Source organism: Monomorium pharaonis, chromosome 2 (genome assembly GCF_013373865.1).
Source record: "Monomorium pharaonis isolate MP-MQ-018 chromosome 2, ASM1337386v2, whole genome shotgun sequence".
Taxonomy (NCBI): Eukaryota; Metazoa; Arthropoda; class Insecta; order Hymenoptera; family Formicidae; genus Monomorium; species Monomorium pharaonis.
The window spans coordinates 33,461,479-33,485,582 of NC_050468.1; the positions used below are offsets into that span (position 1 = coordinate 33,461,479).

At 39.8% G+C, this 24,104-nt stretch overlaps 1 protein-coding gene and 1 long non-coding RNA gene across 2 annotated transcripts in view; one reads left to right on the top strand and one right to left on the bottom strand.

The window, feature by feature from the left end:
* The window catches only part of LOC105837762, a 167,923-nt gene extending 144,799 nt beyond the window's left edge, over window positions 1-23,124 (top strand). The window contains exon 4 of the long non-coding RNA XR_001139171.3: window positions 20,463-23,124. This is a non-coding gene — a long non-coding RNA (uncharacterized LOC105837762). The remainder of the gene's footprint in view (window positions 1-20,462) is intronic.
* LOC105837761 (hormone receptor 4) overlaps window positions 1-24,104 on the bottom strand; it is a 181,622-nt gene that overhangs the window by 155,755 nt on the left and 1,763 nt on the right. The gene's annotated exons all lie outside the window — the stretch shown is intronic.

A 24,104-nucleotide genomic window follows, 5' to 3' on the forward strand; every position in this document is an offset into this window, starting at 1 on the left:
TAGTCCAGTAATATTTCTAACGTTAAAAGACGACGAATTAGTGTGAAATAACAGATTTCGATTACGTTATTTCTATCAACAAAGCGCATTCCGTGACAGTGGTATTTGTGTATAATAATAGATACTCAGCTCAGCTGTAACGAAAGAATATTAGTTTTTTAGAGCGTCTTTAAATATCTTTTTTCTAATACCGATTCTATTTATACCGAAAGTATTTTGGGTGTGTGTGTGTGTGTGTGTATGTGTGTGTGTGTGTGTGTGATGAAAGAATGAATAATAATTAAAGTAAACTTCATAAAAAATATCTACACTTTTTGCATAAAAAATTATTATTTAAATAAAAATAATTTGTTTTGTAATATTCAACATCTCTATTCAAAATGCAATGATACTTTTTGAATATGTTATCTAGTAAGTCGTAAAACATTTGATTATATCAAAACGCACGTTAATCAAGAAGAATTTAATTTAATTGTTAAATATTATATTTCGAAGTTTACAATATCTATAAGTTTACAATATCGGACCAACAATCATTTTAAAACACTCGTATGTTATTAAGTAAAATTAATAAATTACATAATGTAATCCTTTTCGTTGGCTCGGTTGTTTTCATTTTTATTTACGGAGCCACCTAATCCGACCCTGGGCACAACCTCCTCTCATCGTGTACCTGACCATGCGAGCGCAGGTCTCGGCTCCGGCGAGACCATGATCGCACGCAACGTGCATAAATTACATTCAACGAGCGCGCACACCACAGACCGAACAACGAACAGGGTAACGGCGTATTCCGCGGCCGGCGTGGCGTTCTGGCGCAGCGGTGAAAGTTGCCCGAGGTCAACTTACGAGCGCGCAACTGCGCCTCTCTACGCGCACGGTCGCGATGCGCCCCGACGGCGCGCACGTGTCCCGCGTGCGTGCGTGCGTCCCCCTTTACCCTTCGTCACTGCGTTTAGATTTTGGCGTTTGGGCATTCGAAACATCCGATGATTTGCGTTCTGCACGCGGAAAAACACCATCGCGTTTTCCACATTTTTTTAGAGAACGTGCGAGATGTCGCCGCGTAGAGTAATTTTATTTAATTATTTTATTTCAAATCGATGGCCTTCTCTTTTTAGACGATAAACTTTTTTCAAGTGAAATTCACGAATCTTTGGGTATTAATAATTTTCTAGGTTTTTTTCTCTTTTTTCCCTACCTTTTTCATTCGTAATCTTCCTGGAGTTCTTCTCTTTTCTCGTTCTTTCATTATTCATGCACATACGTCTCGGGTATAAGTAAACAATTCACAGAACAACTGTTGAGTTGTTTGTACAACTTTCGTTATGCAAAGAAATTAACGATACCTAATACGTAAATATGTATAAAAATAATCGTACGTATGGTAAAATGAAATGGCTGCGCTCGAAATATACGACAGCAAAATTGTGGCAACAATAAAAAATAATATTATAGTGATATTATAATGGTGATCTTCAAACTCAATTTATTTTTAACGTGATTTACCATGAGCATGGACTCTTTTCGTTTTCCCTACTCGTCGTTTTTCCGGTCGTCTCATTTATATCCGATCATTTGTATCTTTCTGCTCATATTCGTAATATGAACTTTTAAAACTAAACTGCGCTGTATTATATTGCATTAATTGCACTAGAGATTGCAAGCTTTTGTAATATACTAACTCGTTAGTTTTAATAGTTTTTTCATCCATTTGTGTTTTATTGCGATTTTATCTTTTTCATTTCTCTCTTTATTTTAATTTATCGTTACTTTGATTGTTTTGCACTAAATGTCTATGATTTTAAGTGAATATAAATGCTATTTTATTTTAAATTAATTGAATCTTCTCTTTCTAGACGCTGTATACATTTCTTTTATGATATTTGCGACTCTTTAGATGATTATTTTCTATTTTTTTTTTTATCTTCTTTCATTCGTAATTTTCCCGGGGTTCTTTTCCTCTCTCGTTTTGATTATTCATCATATATACACATCTCGGGAATAAGTAAACAACGCACAGAACAACTGTTCAGTTGTTCATGCGTCTCCCGCTATGCGAAACAAAAAGAAAACAGAATAGCGGATACCGTATTGCCTAGACTAGACGTTTAAAATACGAACACGTGGCAACGGAGAGTTGATAATTGAATTGTTATTTCTCAAATAATTTTAAAGACAAAAATTCGTATGGAATCTAATTTAATTAGAAACTTTTATGATGTTACAAATATAGTTAATAAAAATAAATATTTAAAAATATTTTAAATAATGATAATAACATTAACATTATTTAATATTTATGTGCAGTTTATGATGCACGTTTAATAATATATTTTCAAAGTCCAACACAATATATTTCTTTCGAAATACTTCATGTGGATTATTTTGTAATATACGTCATAATTAAAAAGTTCCATAAAACTGTATTTCTGCGTGGGCATAATTAAATAATTGAAATACCGACTACCATATCAAAAATTGCTAAAAATAATTAGTACTATGGAACAGAATACTTTGATGTCGAGCAAGAACTAAATACGCTTCACTATCGCGGTCGTTGGATCTTTTTTTATCCTTATCAAGTAGTCAGCTGGCCACAATGGCAGGACCTATTGTCAATTCTCGTGCTTGTTATCCGGCAGGAAGGAAAGCGTGGTCGAGATTAAATTCCTCTCTCTTTGCAAGGTTTAGGTTAACGCACCACAAATCATCCGCCGTGGTTTGACATATTACGTCGAGCATCTAACTGTACAGCTAGTCATTCCAATGATCAAGAACAGCATGTTATTTTTATGTAATACGAAATTTAGCTGTGCGCGTCGTAAATATCCTTAACTACAAATTATCGTAAATCTTTTCATAAATATATGTATAGTTAGTATAGATGCTAAAAATTGAACAAGCTCGTTTATAGTGTCTGACACCGAAATACCGCGTGGCGAAAACGTTTTCGGTATTTTCGCAAAGCAAAGGCAACGTCTCAATTATCCTGGTTCAAACGAGAGCGTCGTCGTATCGGCTTGCCGTCCCGAGGAGGGTCTTTTAGGAGGAAAGTCTGGATCTGCCCCCGTCTCCCCTTTGGACGAACGGGCGTTTCGGGAGAGAGAGAGAGAGCGCGAGGGTAAGAGAGAACTATGTCCGTGACACGCCGACGGAACGAACGATGCGCGTTCGGCTCCTTTTTTTAACCGCGGTTACTTTTTCTTGCCGGATTCGTTCGGCTTTTAATAACTCCCACGCGCGCAAACGGCGGCCGCATCCGTGAACGCCACGGTTGGTACGCGATGCTGCGTGTAACCACCGCGTCGGCACCCAGTCAATGACCCTGGAAGCTTTAATGCCGAACGCGCGAATGCGACCGGTTACTGTGCTCCGCGTCGCGGGTCCGCTCTTCCCTCTCGCGCGATTCCGCGCGAAGATCCACCCGCAATAGGCGCGACGTTCGGAAAACGTGTCTTTCAGAGAGAAGGCTCGAAAGTGATTTCTCTGTGCGGCTCTTTATCATTCTGCAGGCCTAGACGTTTTTGGACAGATGCATTGATGTCAAATATTAATGAAATGTACAATTAGATGTAAATCTTTTAGACGGAAAAATTAGAGTTTTATTCTTGAATGTTCTGTATAAAAATTCATAAACTTTGACATTTGCGATATATGTTTCATGATAGCAAAAATATTCCGAAGTTAATTAGCAATGATAGAAAGGAGCTCGGTAAATATTTTTGGTAAAATGTAATTAATTACAATATCGACTATAACATTGAATATATACACATATTATAATCCATAATTTTTTTATAATACTCTAAATAGCTTCACGACAAATCAAAAGTTTTCCCGAATTTTTCTTGCGAAAGAAAGAATTAAGCGAATTTAACGAATTTTTTTAAGGAATGCGAAACATTTCGAAGAAAATAAAATTATGTTTCCGAATATGTATACAAAAAGAAGTTTATGTTTTAACGATTATACCGAGAGATCTCGACGAGGTACGAGTCAAGGGTTTAAACGACCGAGAATTAGGGTGGGAAGGGACATCGGTTGCTCCGAGAATCTAAGGAGACAACATCCGATAGAGATAAAGAGAGAGAGAGAGAGAGAGAGAGAGAGAGACTCGTGAATGTTCCTCGCATTGTATCCCGACACGCCGGAACCTATTCCATGGGGGAACTCACGCGAATGTCCCCATGGAAATTTCCGCTTTCCTCGATCGGGGGCCGTCTTTACGGTTCTTTTCGCGGCGAAAACCTCCTACCCCGTAAATTCTCTTACGTCCCATTCACTCGGAGCGTCCGTCCGTCCGTCGAGTTTCTCCTTCTCTCTATCTAGATGGTCCACCCACGCGTACCCTGGAACGTCGAAACGTTCGTTCGCCGCTCTCGAGACACACGCGTAAATATACACGCGCCGGCCGTGGTTGCATTTCGATGTATTTTTACGCCCGAGTCATCGCTCCCACGGTGTATTTTTATCCGACGCGAGTGATATGTAACGAGCCTCCCTCCGATCGAGCGGAAGGGGGAGGGAGCAGGGGGCTAGATACCGTACCCCGCCATCGGCGACGCGAGGAAAAAAGATCGGTCGATTGAAGGTGCAGCAACGATGTGACGCGATGTTTGCGAAGCGAAGCGCATTCGCAGCATCCTCTCTCCCTTGCGGGACCCGACCATCCGTTTCCCGAGCGTAGCCGAAACGCAACGGGGGAGGTGATTGCGAGAAACGCATCACGATTACATTCGAATAAAAATTATACATTAGATATACGTATACACAAGTACAATCACCTTTAGAATATATATATATATATGTATATAATGTTACATGTTATAATGTATATATTGTTCTGAGAGGTGAGAATTTCCACTCTACTCAATTAATGATTGTTTTCAGATAATTATGTGGTGGTCATTTAACCACACGCACGCACATATATATAAAATTATTTACTTCTCAATTCAAATCTCGCACGCGCGCGCGCGCGAGAGAGAAAGAGAGAGAGAGAGAGACAGGTTCATTAGAAATAAAGTTTATTACCCTCAGCGACTCTGTTAAGTCAACACTAACATATGATTGTGTGCGTGTAGTTAGATAAAGAGATTATGAATACTGTGGGTTATGTAAGCAGAGAGAACGCGGGTTTCCTCCTCGTTCACCTCGCAGGAAATCCTTCGCGTGTACGATGCATTTCCTTCGAGGATACATAACGATCCTTTCCGCTGGTACACGTCCGTGACGACCGGTTACATAGCCGGGTTATGGAAAATTTAGTCGCGCGCGCAATTCGCGAGTTGTCAAACTTTCCTCTTATACAACCTTTAAACATAACTCGGCGACCGATTGCTGATTATATAAACTACGCGCACCGACATTTATTTTCTTCCTGTTCTTCCACAGCAAATCAACTATTTAATATTTAGAGTTTATTCGATATTGACCGATTGACATGAGAGAATAAAATTGATTTAGCATCTCCAGTTTTATTAATTATGTGTCTGAATTTTTATTAATTGTGCGTCCGGATTTTGCAATAAATGAAATCCATTGCAATAAATGAATATCGCGGCTATATTTTTATTAGCTATTTAGTACATTATTTAATGAGAGATTTATTAAAGTGAGACCTATTAAAATAATTATCAAAGTTATAAAACTCGTTTGCCGTAATGAGACGACGATTTAGTGTTATATCAAAGAATCATGACGTTTATCAGTACATGCGAGATAAGTCTTTCTGAGAGAAAGTGGCTTGATGTCGATGACCTGAGACATTACATAAGACCATGAAATTGTTGTGGCGACAATTAGTAATTGGCATTTTATACGTGAAGATGACGTGCTGAATCGTTGAAACATCGCGCTATTAACGTGGAAATACAGTTACAAAAATGTAATTGCGATTATAAAGAAAATGTGTGACTATCACGAAAAGAATTCCATGTGCACACATTTATTTCTATTAATAATAAAAGCAAGATTAAAAAAATGGAATGCATGAACATTTCATTTTCTTCTTTCATGCTTAACAGTATTAATAATAATTATATATTTAAAGTAAAATTGAATTGTTATGTGAATGAGCTGGAAAATAATATGAAATATATATTACGATTACGTCAGTCCGTCATTTCTTCTCATAATAGTAATAATAAACGAGTATACTTTTTTGTAATTAATCTATGAGAGAAAGAGAGAGAAGGTTAGGAATTATTAGATTTATATTTTATCGAAATATGTGCGATATTTTTCGAAAATGGTAAAGAACTCAGCATCAGATCGCATTTGCGGGACGTTAAAAGGCACCGAGCCGGTGCGCACGCGGCATTTCGAACGCATCACGGCCAGATGAATTTAACGAAGTTAACGGTACAGCCGGATGCGAAAATTCGAGAGCGTCCGTGCGAGCTTGATTAAAATTCGATACACGCTGACGCATTAAATTCGGCGGTTTACGCGAACGAACGTCCCGTCGAGAGCGCGCGCGCGCGCCCAAAGATTCGTCGCAAGCGCTTTTTTCCCCCCCGCACGCAGTCGCCGTCGTCTCGCCGTGGCTAAATTAGTTTCGCGAATCTGTTGCCGGGATGAAGAGAGAACGCGAAAAAAAAGGGGGAACGGGGGGCAAAAAATTGCGCGCGTCCCACGCCGGCGAAGCTCCGCACCTGTGATTCATTCCTCGGAAGACATTGGCCATTAAGCGTGCGTTAAAGCGCGAAACGATTCGCACGAATGCGTTAGATCGAACAACTGGAGAGTTGCACGCTCGGCGAGAATTTCATTTCCATTTTGATGCCATAAAATTCTCTTCGGTCTATAAATTTCTCGCTGGTGCTCGCTGCTTTAGGTACATCTTAAGTTGGAGTTTTGGATTTTTTTTTAGGCAATTGCCAATGTTTTTGAGGTCAGCTTTTTACTTCGTACATTTTTAATCAGGGTTTTTGCAGCGCAGCGAAGCTGCGTATAATTCGATTAAGGGATTATACATAAATTCGTTTCTTTTTCTTATAATTTATTAATAATATTGTTTCCCTTTATTATTCGTCTTTGGAATTTATACTTTCGTTTATTACACGTTTTTCTAAGTGGGTCGTCAGTTGCGCTGATGAATCTTTCAATCTCAAGTTTGCCGGATCTCGAAGTCGATATCGAAGACGCACGTAAACCAGGACATAAATTCGGCGCAGTCTATCCGTATCACGACCTCCGGTATTTTCTGCGATCGACCATTCGACCGACCAACCGGGCGGTCCCCCACCCCGTTTTCCGCAACTGACGATAGATTCGCGGTCCCGTTGAAGCGGATGCAGGACGCGAGCAAACGAGAAAGAGAAAGAGAGACAGGGAGAGCGAGAGAGAGAGAGAGAGAGAGAGAGAGAGAGAGAGAGAGAGAGAGAGAGAGAGAGAGAGAGAGAGAGAGGGGGGGGGGAGCTCTGGTAGTGGGGAAGGGGAGGGCACCGGGTGCATCGTCCTCGGGGAGAAAGTCTCTTGCAGCGGCGTAATACGTGATCTAGCCCAACCTAACCGAGACGGATGATAGCGGTGGCGTGCACCTAGGCCCGGGATAAGATTGACCAGGATTGGATCGACGAGGAGTTGTTACGCAACACGCAGCGGTTGTAAACCGGCGCGACGCGAGCGCTCCGCAGCGTACGAAAAGTGAAAATGTGAGCCATCCCCGCGCGGCCACGGCCCGACTTCGTTGCGGATTCTTCTGTTCTACGGGCGATAATGTATTCCACGATCGGCTGGGCATCTCGCCGCGAGCGGATATCTCTACGCTACGGTCATGAGAAAAGCGCGAGCGTTGCATCGGTGGTGCAAGCGCTCGCAGAAGAAAAAAGAACATTTTCTTATATTGAGAATGTCTTTATTTTCGAAACGTTGAATATTAAAGTGACATAGCGCTATTACATAGCGCGTTAGATGGAATAACTTGTTTACATGAAGTTTTTCCTACTTTTTTTTTTTTTTTTTTTTTTTTTTTTTTTTTTTTTTTTTTTGAAGAAAAACAGATTCTCATTATTCAATAATAAATTTCATAAGTTGAGAGAAAACATTTTTTAATGGAGAATAATCTCTTCAAGATTTAGAATTTTCTAAGTTATCTAGCAGAACGATATCTAATTATTTTATTAAAAATAATATTAAAGATTATAATTCTTGGTTTGAAGATGCTGTTATTCGCTGTTCGATTTTTCCTTTCCTCGTGAAATCTTTTTTTAAAATGAAGAACCATATTTTTCTCGATGAAATTTCTTCATGTAAACCAATTAGATCTGAGCAAGATTAATAAATTCTTTAAGGAAGATTTTATATGGAGCAATGATTGTAGATTTGAGACTTTTTTTCTGCGCAATTAATCAATCAAGCCGTACTTTTTTTTTTTAATTTCTCTCTACATTTTCTCAAATATATTTTTCGAATATCACATACATAATTTAACGATTGCGAGATCCGACAGTACCCTGATAGATCGTACATACTCTCGCGAGCATGCGAGCATGCGAGCCGAGTTTATCACGTGTCTTGCGTGCGGGAACAAAAGGGTCCGTCGAAGGAGCAGAAATGCGCGGAGGCTTATTCTATCGCACCTGTAACCCAGTTAATTTTAATAGCTCGTAAAAGCCGGCTCGAGCATTGTTCCGTCCAAGATACGGCGAGCCGATAAGCGTGGCGTTTTCATAACGCGCGCGCAATACGCGGAATCGCCGTGGATCCGGCCGAGCCTGTCAATTGCACACATAGGCGATATTCTCAAACACGGCGATTGAAATCGCCGATAAATTCAGGCGTGTGTTTATGTGCCAACTGTGCGAGTAATGTCATGGCCGATAATAAGGCCACGCCCCAAAGAATCGCGCTGATAATCGCGCCGCGATACGGTGGCGGGACCCACGAAAGAGGATAAAAAGAGCATTAAAATTCTTCCTCCTCCCACTTGACTTTGAAGGAAATAATTGAACGTGTATTTTTATCTTCCTCGATTTCATGATACAAAAGCTGTGTTGATTTTGTTGATAGAGAAATCATGTTACGAATTTGTCTTTAATTGTCTTTATCGGCGAAGCTTATAAATTATAACATTTTCTGATTACAAAAGACATTAATTAACTGTATGCGATAATTGCATGTAAACCCGGCAGATCTGCGAGAGATCTGTATAAATTAAAAATCACATTGCTCAACCTGGACAAAAGAGAAAATAAACGGTTTTTTTTTTTTTTTTCAAGCCGCAAGGATGAAAGGCCATTCTTTCGCGCGATTTGCCTTACGAAAATCAATTAACGCTCCTCGAGAGAGAATATGCAATATTGCGGGCGCGCTTGCGTAATTTACGCATCTTCGAGAAGAAAACTTTCTCTCTCCGAGTTGACCGTAAGCGCAACGCGTATCGTGCACGTGCGAGTGCAAGCGGATTACCGCGATGGTACCGGCACAGGATTGCGCGATTCTTTTGTCGGGTATTCGCGCGAGGTGAAGGGCAAATCGTTTCTGTGTTGCGTATGAGAAAATGCAGGATATATTTCATTCGTTAAGGAACGCGATTCCGAACACGCCTGCGAGAACGAGAGTATGATGTTTTACCGCGACCTTCTTCGCTATCGCGTTCTTTTCGTTGCTCGTATCTCTAATGTCGTTTGAAGCTCCCGTAAATTATTGCAAACATGTACTTTTTTTTTGTGATGTTTATCGCGAATTATATTGAATTATCTCTAACGTCGCTTCTCTTTAGGGCCTAAAGTTTAGGCAAACTGTTTTAATAAAACGTTAAATTTCATATTTATAATCGATTTAAATTAATAATTAAACGTTAAATTTATAATCATTTTACGTAAGTAGCATGTTTACATCGTTTTATAGATTTTTAAAATTCTTATTTTTATTATCACATTTTATTTATAACTAGACTTTTTTGCTCCTATAAAGCATACATAAATTGCTAGTATTAAAATGTTAAAATGAATTTAATTATAGGAGAAAATATTAAAAATATAAAAGCATAATTGCTACTTACGTAAAATAATCATTAGACATTGCAAAAATTATCAATTTTTTTTCCTTTATGTCGCGAGTATCGATTAAATATTTTCACTCACTATTAATTTTAAGCGAGCGATAATAAAATTTCAATATAAGCAATGACGAATAAATACTTAATCATTATTTATACTATATAATCATATACGACTGCGATCGCGGAAATGTTAGGTAAACTAACTAATAAATTAATTTTAATAGCCTGTGAAAGCCGACTGGAGCAACAAAAGATGTAATATGAAAAATTTAGCTCATCCTAGCTAAATGGTAAATTATCGCGCTCCCGAGCTATGCGGAATATATCGCCTAGGAAATATTACGAAGTATACATCGGGCAGATAGCGAAACAGGCGGTCGCGAAGAATCCCTTTAATGAACGAGACGGCTAAAGACGATGCGGAAGAGAAAGAGTCTTCTCGCGCCTCTGCACCTCGAGACCTCGAATGATTTACGGCGCACTTTCGGATCTCTTGCGAGGATGCGCCACTGGCGGGAATGATAGGATCGAAATTGGCGTTTAGAAAGTAAGAGCTCGAGGATACTGATTCCTATTAGTCGTCGAACACGCACGTAATCGTGTCGGAAGACGCTTTTCACTTTTATTGAAGGCTGTCAAGTGCCTTTAATATGAGCACGTTACTGACGGTCGTTGATCCTTCCCTCTTTTTTTTCCCCTTTCTTCGCAACACATTTCGCAATTACATCGGTCCGACTTTTACATAACGCATAAATAGATAAATGAATGTCTCACGAGATAAAAATAAAATATTTATAGCTGCACGTGATGTAATCTGTGTAACATTCATGTGAGGAAAAGATTACTTCAAAATGTTACTAGAATTTCATTTTAACGTGCTTCCTCTTTTTTCTTTTGGACATATCGTGATAAATATTTATTAGCTTGATAAAATTCCTTTTTCACAACAGCCTTAAATTACCAACTTGCACATATGAGAAATATAAAAATGTAAATATGATTGCAAAATAATAATACTTTCAACACATTCGATCTTTACTCTTATTTAACAACAACAAAGCAGAACAAAGATAACATCTTTCTTCTAATATTAATTCTCTCTTTGTTATTACCTTTCATCCAAAGAGATTAAATAGGATTCCTTAACCGGTACTATTTGTATCGGACATTTGCAATTCATTGTGCGATGCGAGATACCGCGAGATATGCGACCGCATGCGAGCGCGCGTCGAGCGCTAGTGAGAGCGTTCGCGCTCTCGGTAGACCGCGGCTCGCTCAAAGGAGGTGAAAGTCCGATGGGCGCCATAACTGCCGGTACCACCACCATCATCATCATCACCACTACCACCACCACCACCACCACCGCCGCCGCCGCCACCACCAGTGTCTCCAGAACCATGAACCGGGTGCGCGCCGGGCCCGACGCGGGGCCCGGGATGACCCGGGTCCGGTCCGGTCCGGTCCCGCGACAGCGCATCGCTCGGTGAGTGGCGTAACCTAGATGAGCCGGGGTCCGCTAACTTGTACTCACGATACCGCTAGTTCTAGCGGCTATTCCAAGCCGGCGGGCGGGCAGCGCCGTGTGCGTCTAGGCCGCCATGCCCCGCGCGCGCTTCCGGGGTTTCCCTTTCCGTCTCGTGACTCACGAAGGAAGGCACGAGACGCGCGTGAGAGGAAGCAGCCGTGTCTAATTCGACTTTGCGTCTTCCTCAGGGAAGGCCGACGAGCGAGAGGACGTCTAAGACCGGCCTTTTTCAACGACTTTTTTTGTCAACAATTTCACGTTGCTTTATACGTTATAAACATATATTATTTAAAATGCTACCGTTATTTGCACTGGATCGCCACAGCGTTTTAAGTATAAAGCGATCTCTATTGAAAATTATGATGAACTGCCAAAAATATATTTTAAATAGTTTTATGTTAGTAAATATATACGTGTGCGTATATACATTATTTCATGTGGTTAAATTACAAAATATTCTAGTGGGAAATTGTTTTTCTTTTTTCTTTAATGCACTAGATTATTCCACGCAAAGTTATTTAATGCAGAAAGTAATTCTTTTCATTACATTAACGGTTTACTTTCCCTTTTTCTCTGATTTTCTTCCGACTCCATAAAAGCATAAAAAGAGAAGCATGCTATTGAAACTGGAAAATTAAGCAGCACTTTTTCGAGTAGAATTAAACCAATATTCCGTATGAAGAAAAAATTGTCATGTTTGAAATAGAGATAAACAATGAAATTACATATTCTTAACATAATGAAATAATGATTTACAATTTCGTATATTGGTAGGATTATTATATTATACTATACTATATTACACTTATTTAATCTATTTTTATGTAATAATGACATTTCCTAATAATTTCTTTTTTCAGATGAAAAGTATTAAGCATTAAGATTTTCATAACACATAATAAATGTGACCAATTTATTACACGTGCTTCATTATAAAATACTTTATTTATTTATATAACAATTATAAGTTATCCCATATTATTTTTTTATGCCTTATTCGTTTTTCTCTCTTTAACGTTACCATTTTAACCTCGCCGTTATCCATATTCTGAGATACCTTCATGAATCTAAATTATATCGGAGTCGATTAAACGCGGGCATGAACTTGGGTTCTCGAGCAGTAACGACAATAAACCTAGAAATAAGCTAGTGCAATGTCTCTGGTGCGAATTTCCGTTATCCGAAGGCGATTTACAAATTAGTATAGTTTCGCAATTATTATTTCCCAATTATTCAGATAACATGGCGCGCGCCAAACAAATTCTCGAGTTATTTACTTAATACAGCAGAGCTTTTCGCAAATTAAGTTTTACAATTGTAAGTAGAGATAACAACGTATTTAATCTCACGAACTTCAGTCTAATATTTTAATATGTAAGATTTTTTATGCAAATCTTAGGAGTCAACAAGACAATTATCGTATTTTTCTGGCAGTCGCCGACGCGCCGTGGTGAATATTCAAAACATCTCTCTCTTTCTCTCTTTTTCTCTGTCTTTTTTTTGTATCGAAGTCGGCCCTTTCTTCTTTTTAAGCTTTCAGGACCTCCCGCGTACAAAAACACTTTAGTCCGGCGTTTTACCACGTGGCGTTTACTCGTCCGGCCTTTTCCTCCCTCGTGTCTTTGCCCTCCCGCCGGATTGCCCGCAGGAATGCATGATAAAACCATCGTGCGTATCCATTTTGGGGGAGCTTTACACGACTTCAGTCTCGTAATACTCCGCTTAAGACTTTCCGACGCGTTCCGAGAGCGCGCAGAATGACTGCTTGAGTAGTTTAGGCATAGAGGCGAGATTGGCGATTTACGATGCGGAGTTATGTGCACCGGGAACGAAAGCTATCGAAACGGGGAATTGGATTCTCTGTGTGAGTACCGTGATTAAACTATTAAAGGAAACAGCGAGCTCAGCGTTCACGGCAGGTCTACAATTCTCAATTTTCATGATGAGATTATTGAAAATACACACAGAAAAAAAAATGTAATATAGCCAATAACATATGTGATTGCGGGCTGCCAACTACATATAATACTCAATACAATAATATTTGCTATTAATGCAAGTACAATGTTGATACTGCAATAGCATATATTATTGTATTGAGTATATCTGTAATTGGCAGCCCGCAATAACATATCTTATTGAATATATTACATTTTTTTTCAGTGCATGTAACACTAAGGTATTTTAATAAACTAGTTAATTATATTTCAGTCTCTCTCTCTCTTGCGAATACGCAAGTGCAGACTGCATAAACGTCAGATTGTTAACTAGATAATTTTGGAAATATTTAATTATCATAATTATCAATTATCGAACCTGTCACTCGCAGTCCTTAACAATCGTTCTATTTTATCCTAATCTGATCGGCCAATAACATGCCCTCTGCCTCAGGTTTTACAGGACGGCGCGGATCGGACAGATGCTGTAATTGCAGTCAGTAATAGTCGCTCCGTCCGTGTATGCGTTCGACGTAAAACGACTTTCTCACGATTGGCACTCGTCGATAACGAGCATCGCAGATCGCCTATTATGATTCCGGTGCCGCTGTGATCGCGATAACGGTAGACAATAAGGGGCTAACGTGTAACGTGTACTCCGTATTTGCGAATCGACGCTAATCGGAAAACACGTTTCGTGCGAGTCCCGTGACGAGTCGTTTAAATGCCTCCTCTTTACGGGAATCGATGGAGCATTATCCAACACGAGGAGCTTAACTGCGAGAGAAACACGATCGGGCGAATTTAGAACGGAGTACCCCGCTCCGCAGCTGGATTTAAGTATCCCGCCGGGAAACTGATTCTAATCGCGATTCCATTCGGCCGCGGTACGTGTGTGGTCTAAATCAAATATAACGGGGAAACTCAAGATCTTATCATGAATTAAAATACGTGTTTTAATGCATCAACGATCGCCGCGAAATGCCTGCTGCGTTTTGTCGTCCTGTACATGTGAATGTAAAATCGTGTTAAATACATAAATCGTTGACTGTACAAAAACACGTTTGTAGCCAACCATTTTTTTAATTAAATCGTTCTTTTCAACTTATTTTTTATAATAGTATACTAACTTTTTAACGTAAATGTAACTAAATTTTATTTTATGCTATAAATTTTAATGCTATTCTTTTCACATAAAATCAACGATACCTCGAAATGTGATGTAAAGTCTTCTGCAAGTTCCATTATGGGAGTCATCGGGAATTCGGTATTAGTATCTATTGTTGTCGCGCCACTTTTGCGATAGGATTCGCATTGTTTCGAGTTCAATGCGATCTTCGTCTATATTTTATCTAACGAGGCGCATTGTACAAGTAACGAATCCTCGAATATATTTTTCTTGCCGCGTGTATATGCGGGAAAGTTATAAGCACCGGGCATATTTTGCTATTTACATTTCTTTCACGCCCACCTATACGCCCACTATACAGGCCATTAGAGCCAACTATATAACAGATAAAGGCGCAATTCTTATTCCATCACGTGTTATTGCAAATGTATGAAGGCAAGTCAATAATTATTCGAACTCTCTATTTCTAAAATTTATTACAACTACGATAAATAATTTATCGATACGCTATTTTTCCATGCAGTTTCCTTGGTTTCTAACGCATTTAGCGTTGCATAAGATTATTTGTACTCGTATAGAAAAAAATCTTTGCGCGGCACCGAGCTTTTCACGTGTTGGTGCGAAGGAAACCGACTACTTTCAATGGACAAACAAAAGTGGTAATCCGATAGATACTCGTCGATTCCTCAGGATCAAACATGCACTTGTTTAATATTGTTGATTAACACATGTAATCGAAAACTTTCTCTGAAAACAAATAATCTTATACAACGCTAGATCAAGTGCTAAAGGGTAACGAGGCTATGTGATAAAATAATGTATTAATAAGTTCCCTATTGTTATAATAAATTTTGTGTAGGCGAAATTATTATTGATACACTCTCGTATACGTTATTAAAACGTATACGATAATAATAAACATTCGATTTTAACACAGGCCGCATATAATCCGGTACAAATAAAAAGATGTGAATCGCACGTGATTGGCATTTTCCGCCTTTAACAATTATGTCCAGAAAGTTATGTCTGTTAATTCGCACGCGCTGTGAGCTTACTGGCTCTCGCCGATATAACCACCTACAACAAAACCGATAAGATCCGCGCGCGACAAGTACGTTCGATTGCTGCACCCGCGACAAATGGTTCAAAGTATCACCGTCCACGCCGGCAATTGCGACATTCCCGCATACGTTACAGAGAGTGGTATTTCAGCTCGTCACGAGTCATTTCCCCTCCTAGCATCCAGCGCGAACGAACGAGCTTCGACGGCGGCCGCGCCGGCGTTCGTCCCCGCGATATAGATGCTGATTAAAAATAACGTCACGGAGCTTATAATAGCGCGAATCGCGAAAAGAACGCTCGAATTGCCGGCCGTGATGGAGGAAGGGACGGCCGTACGCGCTTTCCGATATAAGGTGGACAGGGAAACGAGAGATGTCGCGGATTGTTCGCCAAGTTTCTCCACGAACGATTTCGAAGGCAAACTAGACCAATTTGTTTCGGTTTCCGATAGATTTATTGTAGTTTCAGAGCCGCACGACCGGAATAAAAGCTTGGAGAGCAAACGAGTCGGCGAGCAAAGCGAATTGAAAGAATTGAGACAACTGAAAAAATTCTTGTACGTCTTCAAAAATCAAATATATGATATTGAGAAAATTATTAAATTATTGATATCACAATTAATCGAGACCTGCACGAAGGCAACTATAAACGCCAGTGAAAATATTACGTGCGAATGACAAACATAAAGATCTCGTTAAACACAAAAGTGAAACATAAACGGTACCGACCGTTTTATGAAAAAGTTCGTCGACCCGTTAAGTAAATACGAAGGATTTTTAATGATCGTAATCGGGGGACGGGCGAAATATATATTGAAATTTACAAAGTTCTCTTTTGTTTGTATAAGCGGAATAAACGAAGAGCAATTGAACTACGCCATAAAGCTATTAAATATGTATTCTGGATTAATGTATGCGCGACATTTTATGTATACACCGTCAAAATGAGATAACGCAAAATGTATTATGCTACAAGATCACGATACATTATCTCTCTTTCTCTCTTTCAATGTCAATATCTCTCTTAAGAATTTATGAAGAATAGGGGAACGATAAGCGCTAAACTCCCGAAGGACAAGTATACACGCGTGACGTGAAGGCTGACACGAAGAAGTAGATAATATATTTAATGATACTAATTGGTAGTTGTAGAGAAGTGTGAGAGAATTAAATACGCGAGAGCGAGAAGTATGCGAAGTATGCGAAGCAAAGTTTAAAGAATACAAAGTTTAAAACTGAGTGAAATATCACGACTATGTGTACGCTATTAAAGATACGATGAGTAGTTAATCAGCGAGACACAAGGGCATACACGAATGAGACAAAGAACCTGACATTCTATCATATCTATGTAATGATTATAATTATCTTTCATTTTGTATCTTGTTATCTTTCTTTCTAATTAATTATTATTATAACGCCGCGCTGATTTCAACAAAAAAAAATTGCGCAGCATCGGTACATTGTAACAACCATAGGACATTCGCAATTGCAACAATTGGGTGCGCTCTTGGAAAATTCGAGAAGGGCAAGTTCTGATCTTGCATCACAAGAGGTGAAGCCGGTACATCGCGGCGTGGCGCGCGGTGGTTTCTCCCTTCCTCTTTCTGTCTCTCCTCCCCTTCCCTCTCGCGTGCGGGGGTGACGATGAGGTTGAGAGGAGAGGCGCGCGATCGGGGCTCGGGGTAGGGATGGCAATCGGAGGGATGGTAGCGCGCGGCGCTGCCGTCACGTCGACGGCGCGGTGGGGGTAGCAGCGAGCACCCGCGGCGGTGATGGGGGCCGTGCGGAGAGAAACGGAGGAGAAACGCCGGGCGTTCGGCAGCAACGGCGTGCTCGGTGTCATTGCCTCGACGCTCGGGGCGGCCAGTGACTCCATCACTGACCTAGTGCCGAGCGCGACCGAGCGCCGACGGTGACGGCCGAACGCGGGGCCATCGACCTGAACCGGCCTCCAGTGCGACACACACACACAAACGCAGCATACACTGGCACATCGAGCGGAGTAGCAGCAAGCGCTGTGTCGTACACATCGCGCGGTGTCGTTCTTCGTCTCCACGTTCCCCTCCCTCCCCCCTCACTCTCTCTCTCTCTCTCTCTCTCTTTTCTTCCGTGTATCCGTCCCTCACTTTATCTTCTTTTCCTTCTCGTTCGCCTTCGTTATACCTCTCCCGCTGTTTCGTCTCTCCGTACGTAGCATCTCTCCATACTGCCTCGTTCTCGGCCATACAGTATGCATGCTCTCCTCCTTGACCAGAGAAGCGGTCGACCTCTCGGCTCGGGAAATCACAGAGATCCGCGGGAGGCCAACCGCGTCGATCGCGGAAGAGAAAGAGAGAAAGCCGGCGGGTACAGGTTGGTCGGGGGAGGAAAGAGAGAGAGAGAGAGAGAGAGAAAGGAGCGCGCCTCTCACTCTCCGTGCGCAACTTTTCCTGTTCGCACGCTGAAAGCCCTCGCGTGTGAGGGTCGGAAGAACGATCGCTTTCTTCTTCAGCGTAGGAAAGTGGGATCGTTACCGTTTCGCCCGATGCCACCGCGATCTCTCTCGTTCTCCCTCTCGCCTTTGACCCGGCCGAGTAGCGGCGAATAACGCCCGCCGAGCTCATTTTTCATCGCTCCCGCATGCTGCCTTACATACCGCCGATTCTGGGTTAAGTAGCGGACAGGTAGGGCACACTCGCGTGCTTTAATCGACGCTCGCGTCACCGGCGGTGCGTTAATTGCGGGAGAATTGCTTTCTTCCGTGAGCGCGCTCGTGCAATCATGGCGGTTTAATCGGCCGAGCCTTTAATTAACGCGTCAATCAGAAAGCCGACAATCTGAGAAAGAGACTCCTCTGTTCTCGCCGACCGATGCAGAGTGCCGTTGCATAAAAGGTATCGGATATATGATGATTTCTTTCGCTTCGTTATTATTACGATTTTTACGACGACGTAAATGCAATACCGTCACTTTGTCAGAATTCTGTCGAAACACCTAAATGTCATAAAGTAGATTTACACATCCGGTGTCTTCGAAAAAGCAGATTTAAGTATGTAAGTTATGATGCACTTGATTGATATCATTTAGGAAAAAATGACGGTAATCAGTCAAACGATAAACAATTAATATTTTACTATTTGAATAGATCAGACCTCAATCTTATTTTTATACACGACGAAAGAAAACAGATATGTGAAAAAAACCAGCGAAATAAAAATGCTAGCATACTTATCGTCGAAGCAAAAATTTCTTTAATTCTCTCTTTCTCTCTAACATAATTCTCTTTGTATTTATCAAACGTATATATTTAATTTGCACTTTATACAAAATAAGTTGCATAATTATATGATACTTTTATCGTTGAATTATTAATAAATTTATCGCGTATTAACGTGTCAGATGTACGATATTTTTTACATTAGTTTTTTTTTAACAGCATATAAATTACCGACAATGAGATCTTTGTCTTGATGTTGTATATGAAAACTTCAGCTTTTTACCTGAATTATTTCTATGATTCACTCTGCCTTTTAAAAACTGTATAAGAGTAAGTTAAAGTAGAATATTTTAAGAAAAATTCTGGTTACACATTATGTGATGTTAACGACAAATAGGAGATTATGAATGCAATTTTTTTTAACTTTCGCAAAGTGTTACAAGTTATATTCATCTCATATATTTAATACAATAATAATCCAAAAATGATAACACTAAATAATTAATATAATAACTACCATTCCATTAAATCAATAAACATATTTATTTAATTGTTTACATATTTCTTCTCCATACATATTGATGACTTGCAAACCGAATGTAAACATGTTTAAATTAATATAATTTAACATGGTTTTTCCCGTTAAAAAACAGCTTGACATTTCTACGACCTGGCAGATATCTATGAATTATAAGAATCAATGCGTAAATAAAGTGCTTTCTTTGAAGGGATGTATAATAATTTTGCACTAAAAAAAAAGTAATATATTCAATAAGATATGTAGTTGCGGGCTGCCAACTACAGATATACTCAATACAATAATATATGCTATTGCAGTATCAACATTGTACTTGCATTAATAGTAAATATAATTATATTAATTATTCTATGTAGTTGGCAGCCCGTAATTACATATGTTATTGGCATTATTACTTTTTTTTTCCTGTGTGTAGCCGATTTAGAGCATCATGCCAAAAGACCAATTGACGGTGTATAAGATATTGTATTTTTTATACTGTCAAAGAGAGCATTACTAATGTTTTTAAGATTGATGTTTTGCCTCCATATTACCACAAGTAAAAATAATCAAAACTTAAAAATTGCAGGCTTCTTATTCTTTATTTTTTCTAATCAATGATAAAAAATTTTGATCGTAAAAATCCAAATTTTATTCTGAAACCAGAGACAAAGAAAAGGAATTGAAAAAATTTGACTTATAATGACTTAGGCAGCAAAAATGATCCTATTTACTGCTGCAATAAATAATTTAAACGAGTATGTAAATCTTACTTTTTCACAAATATTTACTAGTATATAAAAAACGATTTGATTCTACTTTTTCGTCAAATTTACAAATAAGTGCAAAATGCAATTTTACATAAGAATCAAGAATGAAGAAAAGTTAAGTAACTTGCAAACTAACAAGAGAATTATCTTCAAATGGATCTTTGCACGGATACTCAAACGTAATAAATAATTCCACAAAATTTTTAAGATGCGACACATACATCTTTAACAATAATTACCACGATACGAATAAACTAAAGAGAAAGTGTGCGATTGTGCGTTTATGTTGTATTTCATTTATTATGATTTCAGATAAATATTCATTTATTATGTGGAAGAGACGTGACCGGTTAGCTGGGAAATTAAGGTAAGACGTCCGGGATGCATCTGCGGCGTGTGTGTTTTTGCATGGTCGATGTGTGCCGAGGCCGGAAACGAGATAAATGAGCAACGTTGCACATCAGAAATGCAGCGGCAACAAAACGCTCCGTAGAAGGAGAGATTCGATCGCGGGACGAAACACCATTTTGAAGCGGACTCGAGATTCGGCTTATCGGGGAACGTTCGTTGCAGGTGTAGTTGTTTTTCAATCGCGCGCGAGAGAGACACGCCTATCAATCTCCATACATATTCGATTATCAAATTGTTACCTTGTAATCTAATCGGATCTTTCGTGCCGCCTACTTTATCGTACTATGCACTATCTTCAAAACGATCGATTTATAACTACGGCCGACAGCTACTTTGTTCTCCACGCGATACAGCGGGACAGCTTTTCGCAACAGGTTTGCCAAAGAGATTTTGCATCGAGGCGACGAGATCGTATCGGCCGCACTCGTTTCCCGATACTATCCGATACCAGAAGCAAAATTTCGCGGAGAATCGCGGAAACGGGAAATATGCGACGAGGGATTACGCCCGAAATATCGTCCGAATCAGCGCGCCGAGAGAGAAGAGACTCTCGCTCATTACGGCGCGTTAATCAAATCTCGCTCTCCCTCTCCCTCTCTCTCTCTCTCTCTCCCTCGGGAGACGCAGGGAGAATAGTCAGTCGCGTGAGTGCATGCCGTCCAGGATGCGGTTCTCGGCCCCTAACCTACCCCATTCGTTAACCCGAGCCGAGTGCACGATTCCCCGAGTGCGCTGCAGATCGATTCGCTTCGAGCATGGATTAACCTACATAACGGGCAGAGGCACTCGTGCGGAGTCGCATACATCGGGGCGATCATCGGTACAAAATTAACCCGCCTGTATCCCCCCCTGACTCCCCCCGGGCCTCCCATCGCCATCCCCTTTCTCACCCTTTCTCCGTTCCTCCTCCTGATTATCGCGTCGTCCGCACGCCCTCCTCACTCGGCGCCGCAGTTCATTGCTCCGTATCGCGCGCACGGGAGGAGAGGCGCATATTATATATGAATATTCCTCGTCTCTCCGCAGCCTCTTCTCGTACCGAAGAAAACTTTCGGTACGTCCGCGCGGGCGAGATACACGCGACAGCGCACGGGGGGGGGGGTTACTCCCCCCGGAATGAAAATCTCTCGCTCCGAGCTCCATACGTCCCAGGTCCTCTATAACGCAATCTGATTTCAATCCGATTACACGCTTCCTTTTTCCTCAAAACGCTTGCGAGCTCTGAAACCTCGTCTGAATCCTCCTCACAATTCGCCCGTTAGATTTCACCCCTCGCGCGACGTGCAGCAAAGGATCGCGTTTCATCCGAGTTCATTGAATGTTTGCCTTTCGATTTTGTATACAAAATTTCGTTACAGAAATTGGAGTGTTACAGATACAAACCGCAAATTCTTTCGCGACCTAAAAGAGAGAGAGAGAGAGAGAGAGATTTTATCTCCGGCGCGGCGGCGAGGCGAGTGAGATCGGGACGGGCGATGCGCGGACAGGAGCGTGTCAAACGCCGGGAAAACGATTTCCGCGTCCCGGCGCCCTTCGCGCAATCCTCTCCCCCGTGAACCGGCAAATTCCCGTTTTCCCGGCGTGAGAGGGAAACGCTCGCCGTCTTGCGGCAGCGCGTCTGGAAAACGAACGTGTCGCGCGAGCGGGCACGGCGACGTCGAAGAAGAGGAGAAAGTCGATATGAGTTCGCGACGACGACGCGAGTGCATGTCCCCCGGTCGTCAAGAGAGAGACAGGGGCATTTTCTATTATTCGCTTTCTCCTCGCTTCCTTCCCCCGCGTTTACCGAAGACCGAGATTATTCTCCGATGCGCGGATGACGCGATCGCTTCTCGGTACGTAAATCGTCTGTATAGATCTTTACGAGGATTGACGATCGGTTGACTTATGCGACAGTAGAGCGTACGTGGGCGATCCCATCGATCATGATCTAGGATCGTTAAATTGGGGGGAGGGGAGGAGCGGAGGGAGGAGGATTTGATATCGTTAGCGCGGTCTCGCCTCGATAATTACGATGGTTTATAGACGCCGGGTGAACGGTCGGGATATACGCGACCGATCCGCGGAATCGCGGGTACGAATCAAAACTTGTGTGTGCGCTCTATTTGTAATCTGTCGCAAATTCGCGTGAACTAATTTATATGTAAATCAAGCTGTATTATCGTCATATCGCGAATATAACGTGGTTTCGATGATGAAATACCAACGAGAGACAAATCGATGAGATGTTATAGTACGAATTGTGTTACATTCTTTGTTGCAGCCATATGAAAAAAAAAACCCAGCTGTGGCTGGCACTATCATGAGTCGCGTTGACTTTTTTTTTTTTTAATCAAGTATTTGTAGGATATTTTATTTGGGAGAAATGTTGTTCAAAATTATGTACGCACATTGATATATTATGAATTATATCAACTTTGAATTTTTCCTTCCAATTGTTCAAATTGTTTCTCATACTCTGTTACAAATTGTGTGATTACATTGGTTTATCATTGATGTACATCCAATTTAAAAAAAAAGATAAACGTGAACATGGAAGGAACGATTCTGCTGAAATATTTAACCCTATGTGTGGTTCTTTTTATCGTATTTACTCGCGAGAGGTTTCCGATACCCCAACATCATATCCCAATTTTCATTATTTTTAACATGATTTACAGTTTAATATTAATAATATTCTACATTTATTTGAGATAAAGATAAATGTTTTTTAAACAATTTGCGTCAAATATAATAATTATGTGTATAAAATAGCATAATATAAGTATATGAAGTATTTAAATGTTCAGTAAAAAAAATGCTAATAAATATGTTAATCAAATTTTGTTTATACATGTATGTATGTAGGTACGTATGCATGCATGCATGCATGCATGCATATATGTATGCATGTATGTATGTATATATGTATGTATGTATGTACGTATGTATATAAAAATAGAGATTTGACAGAATATTTTTTATATGTTAAGAAATAAATTATACTTATTTTATATAACATTAAAATAAGAATGTTTTGCAGAAAAGCAAGTTAGAGACATTATATTACATTCTTATTTATATAATTTAGACATATTTTGTTTAAATAATATTAAAATTTTTATATCAACTATATATATTACATCTTTTATTTATTATTTCATTTATTATCGCTTAAATTTAAAAAATAAATTAAACTTGCAACCAATATTAAAGTTATTTATTTTTATATTGTATTACTTATTTATTTTTTCGAATTTAATAATCATTAAAAAAAATGAAATTTTAAAAATAATCTTATAATAAAAATTTTTAAGTTTGAATATGAGTTACATATTTTATCACAAACTAAATTAAGTTACATTAGACATTAATCAGATTAATATTATTCCAGGAAGCATTAATTAATATAATAGTAATACAAAATAGATTAATATTATAATTTCTTATTTAATAATAAAATTGTGTGTAATTTAATTTAATGTGTGTGTGTGAAATGTAGAGTTAAAAATTTAACTAGATATAAATAGCAAAATAATTTTGAGGGACGTTTAAATATCAAAA